Source organism: Camelus bactrianus, chromosome 12 (assembly GCF_048773025.1).
Source record: "Camelus bactrianus isolate YW-2024 breed Bactrian camel chromosome 12, ASM4877302v1, whole genome shotgun sequence".
Taxonomy (NCBI): Eukaryota; Metazoa; Chordata; class Mammalia; order Artiodactyla; family Camelidae; genus Camelus; species Camelus bactrianus.
The window spans coordinates 24013498-24027766 of NC_133550.1; positions in this window are offsets into that span (position 1 = coordinate 24013498).

The window sequence follows — 14269 nt, forward strand, 5'->3', positions numbered from 1 at the left end:
CAGCAACCATATGGTTCCAAGCAGAATCATAAATAATAAAAAGCAATAATGCTGTCAAATAATTGACTTGGTATTTTTATATTCTTGTGACACATTCTTTATATTTTTACATATAAATTAAAATCAATCATTATAACTTGCAGAAGTAAAGGGAATCCAGATCACAGACAGACAGACCTTCCTTTGACAGGGGGAAACTACTTCCTTAGTTGCAGGAGAGAAAGAGAAGATGGGTGAAGATTCAGATAGTTTATAGAACTGGTGCTAGAAATCTGAGATAATTCTCATCTGACAGCTTCTATTCCTCCAAAATATGAGCCAAAGTCATCTAATGAGTACAAAGGGATAAATAGGGTTGGGAAGAGAAGTTTGAGGAGGCAAAGTGTTAGAGCAGACAAATAGCTAAAAATGAGCAGCCAAGGGGGCACAGACCAAATGGCAGGAATTGGGCAGAAAGGTGGGGTACAGGCCAAATGCAGGAAACCGTACATTATGTAAGCACCAGGGGTCCCTGGGCAGAGAAAGAAAAGCAGGAACCCCTAGGCTAATAAGTGGTCACAACTTCTGGGGTGATGAGTGGCCTGGAGGCCAACAAATAAAGGTGGGAAAAGGCAGGAATCTCCAGTGTCCGAATGTAACCTTTTGCTCTTATGCCCTCATTTCAATAAGATTATCCTTGCAGATTAGAAGTACCCATCACGCATGGATGCCATGATACAGACTAAATAAAGACAAAATCCCTCATCCCTTTGGGAAGGCGGAGTTGGGATGATAATCAGGGAATATGACCCCAGACCCTTCCCTCCCTAATGTATAATCTGCCCATTCATTTTTACACCCTATGTAACCAACTTGCCAAAGAAACTCAGGGCAGCTGCTCACCTGAGCCTGCCCGCTCTTTCCTTGATAGTGTACTATTCATCCCTTAAAAAACCTCACTTTACTTTCTTAACCTCCATGTTTTGTGTCTGAATTCTTTCTGGGATGGGACAAGAACCTGGACAGCGGTTACATCTACCATTATATCTACCTGCAACAAAAGGAAGGTATGCAATTTTCAAAAGAATAGGGAAGTGACATGACTTCCAAAGAGATCAACACTTTGAGAGAGGGCCATGAGTCTTTTCCTCTCTTAAAAATATTCAAAAGAATGATCCAAATAGAGTACAAAAGAGTAAATAATAAAACAAAGAAACTTTAATATATTCAATGACATTAAAATTAAGAATTTTCCTTCAAAGATATTGCTAAGAAAGTAAAAAGAAAAGCCAGAGAGTAAACATATAACTGACAAAGAATTCCTAAATATATAAAGACACAATAAGAAAAAGTCAAACAACCCAAATAAAAACTGAAAAAAATACTTGGAAAAGTACCTCACGAAAGAGAAAATCTGAATGAAAAGATAATCGGCTTCATAAGTAATCAAGAAAATACAAGTTACATTAACAATGAGGTATTATCATTTCACTGAGTTAAAACTCTCTTGCTTTCATCATAATCATTCCCTTGCTTTTCTTTAAATTTTACTATCTTTGAACATGTTTTGCACTGTTTTGGAACTTTTTGTAAATAGAAGCTCACTTCTTGTATTCTTCTGTGAGTTGCTTCGTTTGCTCAGCATTGTTTTGGGGATTTATCTACATTAATTACATGTATCTGATACATTTTCATTGCTGTACCCTTACTTTGTATGCCATAATTTGTTTAAGCATTCTACTGCTCATGGATGTTTGGGTGGTCCCCTTCTCTTCCCCATACCCTGTCCTTTTTCTTCCCCTCTTTCTCCTTTTCTTTTTTGTGTTTGCTACTTAACAACAACAGCGATCCAAACAAGCCTGTATATATCTCCAAGTGCACGTGTGGAAGTTCCTCTGGGATACATACTGCTCAGTTGCAAGGTATATACATGCTCAAATTTACTATGTAATACAATCAATGTCATAATTTTTTTTTAAAAACTCCAAAAAAAGCAGGAGATAGGTTATAAGGCCATTGTAAACTCTGGGTAATAAATGATAAAAATTTGAATCAGGAGGCTAACTAATAATACAGTTATTGAGAAGTTACCAGACTTGGGATATAATGGAATTAGACTGACAAGGATCAACAATGATCCTAATTCTCTGCCTGAGCGAACTGGGTGGCTAATTAAGCTATCTACAAGGATGACAAAGACTAAAAACAGATGGTCTTCCAGTTTCACTCTGGTCAATTTATTAACCTTAGAAAAATGCTTCAAAAGGCTATGATACACAATAAAAGTATTTTTCTTTACCTTTTGCTTTCTCCTTTCCTGCTTGATCAGAACCCTGGTCCTGAAAGGGAGGCAAGATAAAACATACAATGATTAAAGAAATGTTCTCTAAAATGACTGTCATTTTAGTTGAATGGAAGACTTGGAATTAAAATCTAAAAATGGAGTGATAATTACATTACTTTCTGAAAAGAAACCATGAAAATGTTCTTAAGGTACATATAAATTATTTATAAGGTATATCCTGCTTCGCAAAATTTTCTTAGAATTTTCAAGAACTAGTAAGAAAGACGTTAATAATTAAGCATAAAATAAATCTGTTCTAAACATCAAGATAAGCAAAGAGAAATCAATGCAGTAGAAAGGATGTAGCATTAATGAAAAATTATCAACTGATAGCAATATTCTTAGTAAACAGTGCTACTTTCTTTGTCTTTCCTTTTACTTCAATATTCTACTAAAATCAATGTGGAACAGAAAGATTAAAATCTATATAGGATCTAAGGATATGTTAAATTTATTAGAGCAACTTCAGTTATATTAGTATGTAAGCTATGTTTGCCTGAAACCTCACAACTACTTTAAAAATAGCTAATCATGTTTGGGCTTCAAACCACATGATCCTTGGTGCCAAACACTGCATTGAATCCCAGTGATAACGCAATATTTATCAGTTATAAAATATTTAATCTATTAATAATAATGGAATGCTTTAAAACATTCATTGACAACATAAGCAGATCTACACAATATATCTTTTGCATATACATGAAACTATGATCTCAAATTTAAGATATATACAAGAATTACAATCCAAATAACAAAATGTATCTTGGCTATATGAGATTGTGTAATAATATGAAAATAATAATGGCTAATAATGAGTATCATATATCTTGCACCATTCTAGATATTTCAGACACTTTATATGTATAAACTCATTTAATCTTCACAGCAACTCTATTTAAGGAAAGTTCTATTTTTATCCCCCTTTTACTGATAAGAAACCAAGACACAGAGAGGTTAAGTAACTTGCTGAAGGTAACCCTGCTAATAAGAGCTAGAGCCAGGATTCTAATCCAAGAATTCTAGTTTTCAAGTTTTTAACCAGTGCATTTTATTGACTTCCAAGTATGCCAACTGTGAATATACAAAGCTGTTCATTTTCCCAAGTGATTTTCACAAACTACATGAATGACAGTTACCAAATATTCCCAGACTTTGCCACTTATTGATCTTGTTCTTTAACATACTTCCCAATACCTATTTCTTAATTGACCATTTTGAAGTCATTGAACAACAAATTCAATCTATTCTGCTCCAAGCAGCATCATAAGTGTACTGGGGGCATTCAAACTTTAAAAAGAAAAAGAATAAAGTAACTTTCATTAACTCATCAAATGCTAAGACTAGAGAGGACTGTAGAGATTAGTTTATTCTCTATCATTTTAAAACTTTAAAAAGTTAGGCACAGAAAACAAAGTGACTTTCCAAAGTTCAGAAATATAAGAAGTATGATAGAGTCCACAGTAATATTAAACAATTCAGATTATAAAGAGAAAACAGAAAGAAATATCAATTCAATATGCAGTTCTCACATTATAAAGATCAACAGAATTAGGGACAAGTCAAAGTCTAAACACAGTCTTCATATATGTATAAACCAAATGAACTTATTCCAGGCTGATTTTCCATTATCTAAGACATTATCTTTTGGCTTTCACCAAATTCTATGTACTACACAATCCCTATTCCTACATGCTTAAGAAAAAATTAATCAGGAATTCAAGACCAATTGATAGATCAGCCTACTAATCACTAAACCAAAGTGAAAGTGAAAAAGGATCCTGATGAGTAAGTTAAAGGTAATTTCTCAAACAGAACATTTTTTAACTATTATTAAGGCAACCAACGCCACTAAACAGTTCTCTCTGTCTAAATGTTTTACTAAATATTGTCACTTTCAATTACCTGCACTAAAGAAGAAGACTGCATTATTCAGGATTCTTAGTTACAAGAAACTGAAAGCATCTTTGGTTAATTTAATTGAAAACAAATTAGAAGGAAATTGGGTAGCCAGTATCTCAGCCAAGAGGGCTGATGGTTTTCAGGGGAAAGTTTCTATAGGCAAAATTTGGGGAGAGGGCAGCAGGATGTGTGACTTTCTTCTGATTGGTTGGTGGTAAGGTAACAGGGTGGTGTTACAGGAATCTTGTGCTGGGCCTGAAGTTCTGGGGTTGGGGACTTAGTTCCTGCAGAAGAACTCAAGGATATTGCTATGTATATTCCTTGAGGAGGATCCAAAACGCTGCCCCAAGGCTATACTATTGCTTTTTTGGCTGTTCCTCCCTAGTTCCTGCATTCCTTCCCTTTCCTGCTTAGCAACTATTTGAATTTGCCCTTTGGAACTCAGGGAAGGGCAAGGAGCCTGAATGAAGCCTACTTCCTACAAACAAGAAACTGGGACACAGAAAGGATCTTTACCCCACAGGGTTCTGCTCCACTTCACTCTCACCATGAACCCTACCCTAGCACAACACCATATAGTTGGAAGAGAATCCCCAACTCTCAGCTTCTCCCTGAAGAGCAAAGAGTTTGGACTCCACATCTACCACTTCAATGTTAAGACTCTTACCAGAGGGAAGGACCCTAAAACACTCAGCACAAGACTATAGAAAACAAATAAGCAATTCTTAACAGGTATGCAGCACTAACTACAGCCATCCCCCGAGGGTTCAACACAGAGTAAGCAGGCAAAATGCCCATCTCCCAGTCCTTCCCTGGAAGAGATTTATCAGCATACTTTAAAAACTGCTGCTGCCTGAGAGCCAGGCTTGTAATTCCGGAAGGCACTAGGGGTGGGCTGCAATACTCCCCAGAGACAAGGGGAGCTGGAGGATACCTCTCCTGCCTTCTACTTCCAGCCCACTCCAAGCATATCCCTGGAAGGAGCTTATGTATGTCTGTGCCCAAGACTTTATGGATGCCACCTAAGGAATGGGTCACAGGATCCCCTGGCTCTGATAGCCAAAGGGGCTTCCAATCCTGAAACCAAGAGGACTGTAGTAAACAAAGAAACAGTATTTAACTATCACCTGAGGGCTAAGCACAGAGGAATCAGCCAAAATCACCCATCTCCCAGTATTTCCCTAAAAAGTTTATCTGTTTACTTAAAAGCTACTGCCTGAGGGCAATTTTTCTAATCTATCTAGCATCTAGCTGCTGGCTGTAATCTTCCCCAGAGACCAAGGCTGCCTTGAAAATACCTCTCAGGCCTTTTCACCCTAGCCTACTCCAATGACAGAAGCAAATCATCATCATCATCTCTCTGGAAGGAGCTTGTACACATATCTCACATCACAGCTTTCATGACAGCCACACAAAGTACTGGGTTCCAGATCACCTGGCTCCAATAGCCAATGGGGCTTGTATTCATGAATCCCACAGAAATGTAGCAAACAAAGAAATCATTCTTAATGGGCATAGGGACACCACCCAGAGGATATAAAGCAGGCCCAGCACAGAGGGAGTGGGAAAAAAATGCTCATCTCCCAGTTTCTCCCTAGAAGGAGCTTAAGTATAAAAATACCCTGGCTGCAGCTTGAGGGTCGGATTTCTAATCAGCTGGCATCTTTGTGCTGACTCTGATCCTCCCCGTTGGTACACTGATGGGTCTTGGCACGCCCTCACCTACAGGGAGATACTCAGAACAAAGAAGGAGGCTTAGACAATCACAGAAGTTTGAGAGACAATAAAGAGCTAGGGCTGGGCTGATCAATGAAGTTCATCACCCATACAAGAACATTCTGTCAAAACTGGGAGAGCTGGCAGTTTTATCTAACTGCAGAAACCAAAACAGAGGGTAAAGGAAAATGAAAACAAACAAACAACCAACAAAAGAATGTGTTCCAACAAAAGAACAAAATAAGTTTCCAGAAACATAATGAAATGGAGATAAGTGATTTGAATGATGGAGAGCTCAAAATAATAGTCATAAAAATGCTCACTAAGGTCAGCATAGAAATGCACAACAAAGTGAAAATTTCAATAGAGATAAAAAATATTAAATGGTACCAAACAAAAATGACAGAACTGAGTAATAATACAATAGCTGCACAAAAAAATTCAGTAGAGAAGTTCAATAGCAAACTAGATGAAGCGTAAAAAAGGATCGGTAAACTCAAAAACAGGGTAGTGGAATTCACCCAACCAGAAGAAGAAAAAGAAAAAAGAATGTAAAACAGTAAATATAGCTTGAGACATAATGGGAGAACATCAAGTGGACTGATAAACACATTATAGGGGTCCCAAAAGGAGAAGAGGAAAAAGAGTAGATAACTTATTCAAAGAAATAAAGGCTGAAAACGTCCCTAACCTGGGAAAAGAAACAGACACCCAGATCCAAGAAGCCCTAAAGTACCAAATAAGAATCCAAAGAGGCAAACACCAAGACATATAGTGATTAAATTCTTGAGGACAAGGAGACAATGTTAAAAACAGCAAGAAGAAAGCAACTTTTTACATGCAAGAGAAGACTAAAAGCAGAATTTTCAGCAGAAACTTTGCAGGCCTTAAGGGAGTGGCACAATCCATTCAAAGTGCTGAAATTTAAAAAAAAAAAAAAACTGCAAACCAAGAATGCTCTATCCAGCAAAGCTGTCTTTCAGAATTAAAAGTAGAACTTTCCAGACAAACAAAAGCTGAAGGAGTTTGCCACCACTAACTAGACCAGCCTTACCAGACATGTTAAAAGGAGTCTTCAAACTGAAATGAAAGGATGCTAATTATGACAGGAAAACATATGAAAGCATGAAACTCATTGGTAAAGGTAAATACATAGTTAAATTCAGACTACTCTGATGCAATGATGGTGTGTAAATCACTTATAATTCCACATGAAGGTTAAAAGACAAAGTTATTAAAATAAGTATTACTGCAATAATTTGATAATGAATACATCATGAAAAAGATGCAAACTGGGGCATCAAAAACATAAAATATGGGAGTAGGAGAATTTTTATATGCATGTGGAGTTACTTATTTCCTGCTAAAAATAAATCTTTTTTTTAACTTAAAAGAAGTTTTTCAAATTGAGGTATAGTCAGTTTATAATGTTGCATCAATTTCTGGTGTAAAGCATAAAGTTTCAGTCATACATATACACACATATATTCATTTTCATATTCCTTTTCATTATAGGTTACTACAAGATATTGAATATAGTTCCCTGTTCTATATAGTAGAAACCTGTTGTTTATTTTATTTAATCTTTCTAAAATGTTTATTGAAGTACAGTCAGTTTACAGTGTTGTGTTAGTTTCTGGTTACAGCATAATGTTTCAGTTACATACATAATACATATATTCCTTTCCATATTTTTTTCCATTATAGGTTATTACAAGATATTTAATATAATTCCCTGTGCTATACAATAGAAACTTATTGTTTATCTATTTTATATATAGTCATTAGTATCTGCAAATCTTGAAATCCCAATTTATCCCTTCTTACCCCCTATACCTTCTGGTAACCATAAGTTTGTTTTCTATGTCTGTGAGTCTGTTTTTGTTTTGTAAATAAGTTCATTTGTGTCTCTTTTTTAGATTCCACATATAAGTGATATAATATGGTATTTTTCTTTCTCTTTATAGCTTACTTCACTTAGAATGACAATCTCCAGGTCCATCCATGTTGCTGCAAATGGCATTATTTTATTATTTTTTATGGCCCAGTAGTATTCCATTGTATGTATGCATATATGTAAACATATACATATGTATATGTGTGTGTGTGTGTGTGTGTGTGTGTGTGTGTTTATATACCACAACTTCTTTTATCCAGTCATCTGTCGATGGACATTTACATTGTTTCCATGTCTTGGCTATTGCAAATAATGCATGTATCTCTTTCAATTAAAGAGTGTCCTCCAGATATATGCCAGGAGTGAGACTGCTGGATCATATGGCAAGTCTATTTTTAGTTTTTTCAGGAATCTCCATACTGTTTTCCATAGTGGCTGCAGCAAATTACATTCCTACAAACAATGTAGAAGGGTTCCCTTTTCTCTGCACACTCCCCAGCATTTATTGTTTGCGGGCTTTTTAATGACAGCCATTCTGACTGGTGTGAGGTGATACCTCGTTGTAGTTTTGATTTGCATTTCTCTGATAATTAGCAATATTAAGCATTTTTTCATGTGCCTAATGGCCAATAGTATGTCTTCATTCATATCACATCATATATCTCAAGTAAAGTGAAATCTGTATGTCTTCTTTGGAGAATTGCTTGTTTAGGTCTTCTGCCCATTTTTGGATTGGGTTGTTTGGTGTTTTTTGTTGTTGTTGTTATTAAATTGTATCAGCTATTTATATATACTAGAAATTAAACCCTTGTCAGTTGCATTATTTGCAAATACTTTTTTTCCCACTCTGTAGGCTTTTTGCTTTGTTTATAGTTTCCTTTGCTGTGCAACAGATTGTTATATATATGTTTAATGTAAGCTTCATGGTAATCACAAAGTAAAAGCCTATAATGGATACCCAAAACATAAAGAGAAAGGAATCCAAACATATCAAACAGAAAATCATCAAATGACAAAGGAAGACAGGAAGAAACAAAGGAACTGCAAAACAACCAGAAAACAATCAACAAAATGGCAATAGTAAGTCCATATCTATCAATAATTACTTTAAATGTAAATGGTCTTTAATGCTCCAATCAAAAGACATGATATGGACCCATAAATATGCTGCCTACAGGAGACTCACTTCAGACCTAAAGATACAAATAGACTGAAAGTGAGGGGATTGAAAAAATTATTCCATCAAATGGAAAACAAAAGAAAGCTGAAGTAGCAAACTTATATCAGACAAAATAGAATTTAAGACAAAGACTGACAAGAGACAAAAAAGGTCATTAATTCATCAAATTAAAAAGTCAAAGAATGGTCAATTCATCAAGAAAATATAAAAATTGTACCCAACATTGGAGCACCTGAATATATAAAGGAAATGTAAAACAGAGCTGAAGGAAGAAACAGCAATACAATAAGAATGAGTCTTTAAAAGACCACTTTCAAGAACAGATTGATCACTATGATATCGCAATTTATAATAAGAAATACACATTTGGTCTTAATCTCCAAGCCTGGCAACAGAGCTCCTAAAACCTTTTAAATATCCTAAGTGATGAGAACTTAGAAGGTATCTTTTGTTATGTTAATCAACTGACTATTGGAACACACCTATATATAGGGGTTGGTTACCAGAATAACTAAGCATGTGATCAGACGGTTGGAACTTTCAGTTCCACCTCTCCCTGACTTCCTGGGTGGGGAGAGAAACTGGAGGTTGAATCAGTTGCTAATGGGCAATGATTTAATCAATCATGACTAATAAAGCCTCCATAAAACCCCAAAAGGATGGGGTTTGGAGAGCTTCCAGGTTGATGAACACTTGGGAGATTTGGGGAATGGCACACCTGGAGAAAGCATGGAAGTTCTATGCCCTTTCCCCATTCCTTTCTTTTGCATCTGAAGAGATGCATCTGGATGTTTCAGAATTATACCCTTTTAAAAACAATCAAGTAAGTAAATGTTTCTCAGAGTTCTGTGAGCTTCTCTAGCAACTTAATGGAAGCCAAGGAAGGAGTCACTGAAATTTCCAGTCTACAGCCGATCAGTCAGAAGCACAGGTGACAACCTGGACTTGTGACTGTTAACTGAAGTAGGGGGTGGGCAGTCTGGTAGGACTGAGCCCTTAACCTCTGACTCTGATGCTATCTGGAGGTAGATACTGTCAGAATTGAGTTGAATTGTAGGACACCCAGCACATGTTGGAGAATTGCTTGGTGGGGGGAAAACAGATATATCAGAACTGAAATCAGAATTGTAATCATCCAGATATAAAATCAATGAGGAAACACTGGACTTAAACAAGATGGACATGTGTAGCAATTTTTTAAAAATCCTGTGTTTCCTATATTAAGAAAAAAATTTAAATAAGCCACCTAACTTTCCACCTCAAGGATCATTAAAAAAAAAAAAAAGAAAAGAAAAGAACAAACTAAGCCCGAAGTTAGCAGAAGCAAGGCTATAACATAGATCAGAGTGGAAATAAATGAAATAGAGACTAAAAAGACAACAGAAAAGATCAATGAAACTGACAGTTGGTTTTTTGAAAAAATAAATAAATTGATAAACCATTCGTTAGGTAGACTTAACAAGAAAGATAGATGACTCAAATAAAATTAGAAATGAAAGAGGAGACATTACAACTGATACCATACAAATAAAAAGAATCATTAAAGTCTTCTATGAACACTTAAAGGCCATAAACTTCTGGAAACAATCTACCAAGATTGAATCATGAATAAATAGAAAATCTGAGTAACTAATATCAATCCTTCTCAGTCTCTTCCATAATACAGAAGGGCAGAGAACACTTCCAAACCCATTTTACCAGCCAACATTACCCTAATACCAAAACAAGATAAGGATACTATAAGAAAAAAATTACAGGCCACATCCCTATTGAACGTAGATGCAAAAATCTTCAACAAAATATTAGTAAATCAAGTCCAATGTTACATTAAAAGGATTCTTCACCATGATCAAGTGGGATTTCTTCCAGGAACCCAAAGATGGTTCAATATATGCTAATCAATCAGTGAGATATGTCACATTAATAAAATGAAAAATAAAAATAATATGATCATTTCAATGGTTACAGAAAAGCATTTGACAAAATTCAATATTCTTCCATGATTAAAAACTCTCAACAAAGTGAATACAGAGGGAACGTACCTCAACTTAATATAGGCCATAAATGACAAGCCCACAGCTACCCTCATATTCAATGATGAAATACTAAAACCTTTTCCTCTAAGATTAGGAATAAGGGTGAAATCATACCTACCAAAGAATTGAGAGTAGGGAGGTGAGAATCAGATTCGTCTTTTTAACAACTACTATGTTATCTGGAAAATGAACTGAAGACATACATTACAACCGTCTCTTCAATAAAAAAATCTGAATGAACAACATTAGTTGCCATTATAGCTACAAACTAAAAAGAAAATCAGTAGGTCATGTCCCCTTCATAAAACACTACATCAGGGCATTCTGCCCCTTCTTATTCTTTCTAGCAAGGAAAAATTTAAAGGAAAATGTTAAAGAAAAATTTCTTTTTAAAAAAAGACACAAAGGCAATAAAGTTGTCAAAGAAATATCAAAAACAACACTAATGTACATTTTACATGTAGTATGCAGGAGATATTGAAACTACATGAGGGATTAAAAATTATGGATGTCAGATGCCTTGATCATCAGTTACTCTTAAATCGTTCTTTTTTGTTTCTTTTATTTTGTTCTGTTTTTCAGTTTCCTACTTAGTTTATTTTTCAGTGGCATGCTGCCATGCAAAAGAAACTGTTTCCAGATTGTAAAGATCTTATAATAAATATCTTAAGGGTGCTTAAAAGTGGAAAATTTAAATAGAGCAATAACTAAATGAAAAAATAATTTTATGGCTCATGTTACGCTGAAATTAATATTAATCAAAACATCATAACCTAACACTGTTAGCTAGCAGACTTATTAAGATTCAGAGCAGTAACTAGCCTAGAAAAAGTACTTACATTGGCTTTGCACAAAACGAAAGCAAGTCTACCTGATGTGTTAGGAATAGTAATGATATATGTTAGAATGTTATGGCTTTAAATAAATCCTTCTCTTAGGATACAAGAAAAAAGTTTTTAGATGTGTATGAATTAGAAAAGATAAGATATGGTGGAAAAACTGGCAAATCAATAAGGCAGAAATCCATCTAAAACTCAGAATACAGAACCTAATTAAAATAAGTTCTTAGAGACGGAATTCTTAAAGTATTTTCACACAGAAAACATTTCACAGTTACAGGCTGTAATGATAAACACAAGCAGCCATCTCTTGTGTCACACTGGGAAAGAGATTTTAGAATGTGAATAATACCCCAACACAGGTGTAGATTCCAAGCCATTCACAATTAAGTTTTTAAAACTTCATATTCAAAAATAATAATTCACTAAAATCTTCGAAAGTTGAGGTTTTTTTTCACTGCATTTAGGGAATACTTTGAATAAAGACTTCCATGTGTTTTTGAACTATGTAGGACAGACACAGATTGATTTATAAAGCAATTCCTCAAGGACTCAAAGGTTTGTGAAATTCAACTAATGAAAGAAAAGAGAGAAAGCTTATAATGGCATGCCAAAGTATTCTTTTTGTATTCATCATTAGTATTGCCTCAAAAACATCGTAATTCAGTTATATAAATTGTGCATATATAAAAGTGTTTGAAATTTTGACAACTGCAGCTTCTGTTTGGTAAATTAGAAAACCTCTTTGAATACAACTATGAAATATAGTAAACCATAACCAGGTATATCTTGGCCATGTACATTACATAACTTAGGAAGAACTCTGTTTTACTCATGATGTTATGATTCACCAAATTTGTATTCATATTATCACTGCAGAAATAACTTTATATTCAATGTTCTATAGTTCCATGTGTCAAATTATTGTCTGCAGCCACAATCTCCTTAAAATAACTACTAAATCTGACAGTAAGTCCTGATGCTTTTTCAGCAGGTTTGTGTTTTCAGACTGTCATGTGATCAATGATATAACCATGAGAGATGTTAAATGTTGGCACACATCTTATGCACAAGTTACAGGTTCCCCATCAATTTAATTGAAAAATAAAATATCAGAACTTAATTTATCATTGCACATTAATTTCCCTTTATTTGAGCTCCATGCTGCCAAAAAGATTACAAAAGCATTACCAAAAAATATAAAAAAAGAAAAGTTATTGACAAAACCTCTATAGCAACAACATTCCTAATACTCCTCGTATGCTCTCTGAAAAGACTAGCAGCTATTCTTTGTAAATATTTCACTTACACGTAATCCAAAATTTCCCGTGTTTCCTATTGACCCCAACCCCAGCCATAGTGGCTATACAAACCTCTCCAACCTTAGCATGCAATGGTACAGCTTGCTCGTACAGCAAGTGGCCACAGGGATGGCAGCATTAAGTACTTCTCTCACCCCACTCAGCAAGTTAGTTGTCCCTAGCTGCTCATGACCCAGTATGCTTTATTTTATCAGCAAGTGCCCTTCATGCTGTCTTTAAAAGGAGTTGTTAATTACTTTCCATTTGGAAAGTGTCAGGCCTGGATTATCACTGGATGTCTTCAGATTTAACTTCATATGAAAATGAGAACTCTCTTCACTGCATGCATGGCTCACACACTAATAAAGACCATGGCAGAGGTTTAAAAAAAAAAAAAGGATATTCATTGAATTTATCTGGGTTCATTTTAACAGGACTATTAATGGTAGTTTATATTTAGTTAAAAAACAAAAACTCCAAGACAAATGCTGAACTGGGCATGCCACTAGGACCACAAGCATAAACCACGACTGCCCCAGGCAACTGGGATGATGCTCACTGTACATCTAAGCATTATCCCCATTTAACAGAAGAAGAAAGAGATGCATAGAGACCAAAGTCAATTTAATGGAAAGAGAATTTATTGTAAAGCTTAAGCTTCAGGGCCCTTCACCTGAACATGACCACTCCAAGCCCTGTACATAATTCTGTAGTCATAATTTTGTATTCTTTTTCCATAAAGAGTGCTCCTCACAGCTTGGATCTGCCCCTGTACAGAGAGGTTTAATAATTAATGCAAATTCATAAAACCCATAATACCTACAAAGGAGTTAGCACTGGTGTTGATTTAATTTGGAGAATATACAGTCATATCAGAAAATGAAAAAGTAGTATTAGGGTTCCCCCCCACCAAGCAGAATTCTAACTGTTATCACTATCTTGGAGTCTTCCCCTGCTATATTCCAACCTACAGACCACTAACACCACAAACAGTCATAAAATACCATTTTCATTGTATCACTTCTGAATTTGAATGATTTCTCAGTAACTAACAGATTGAAATTTCAACTTCTCT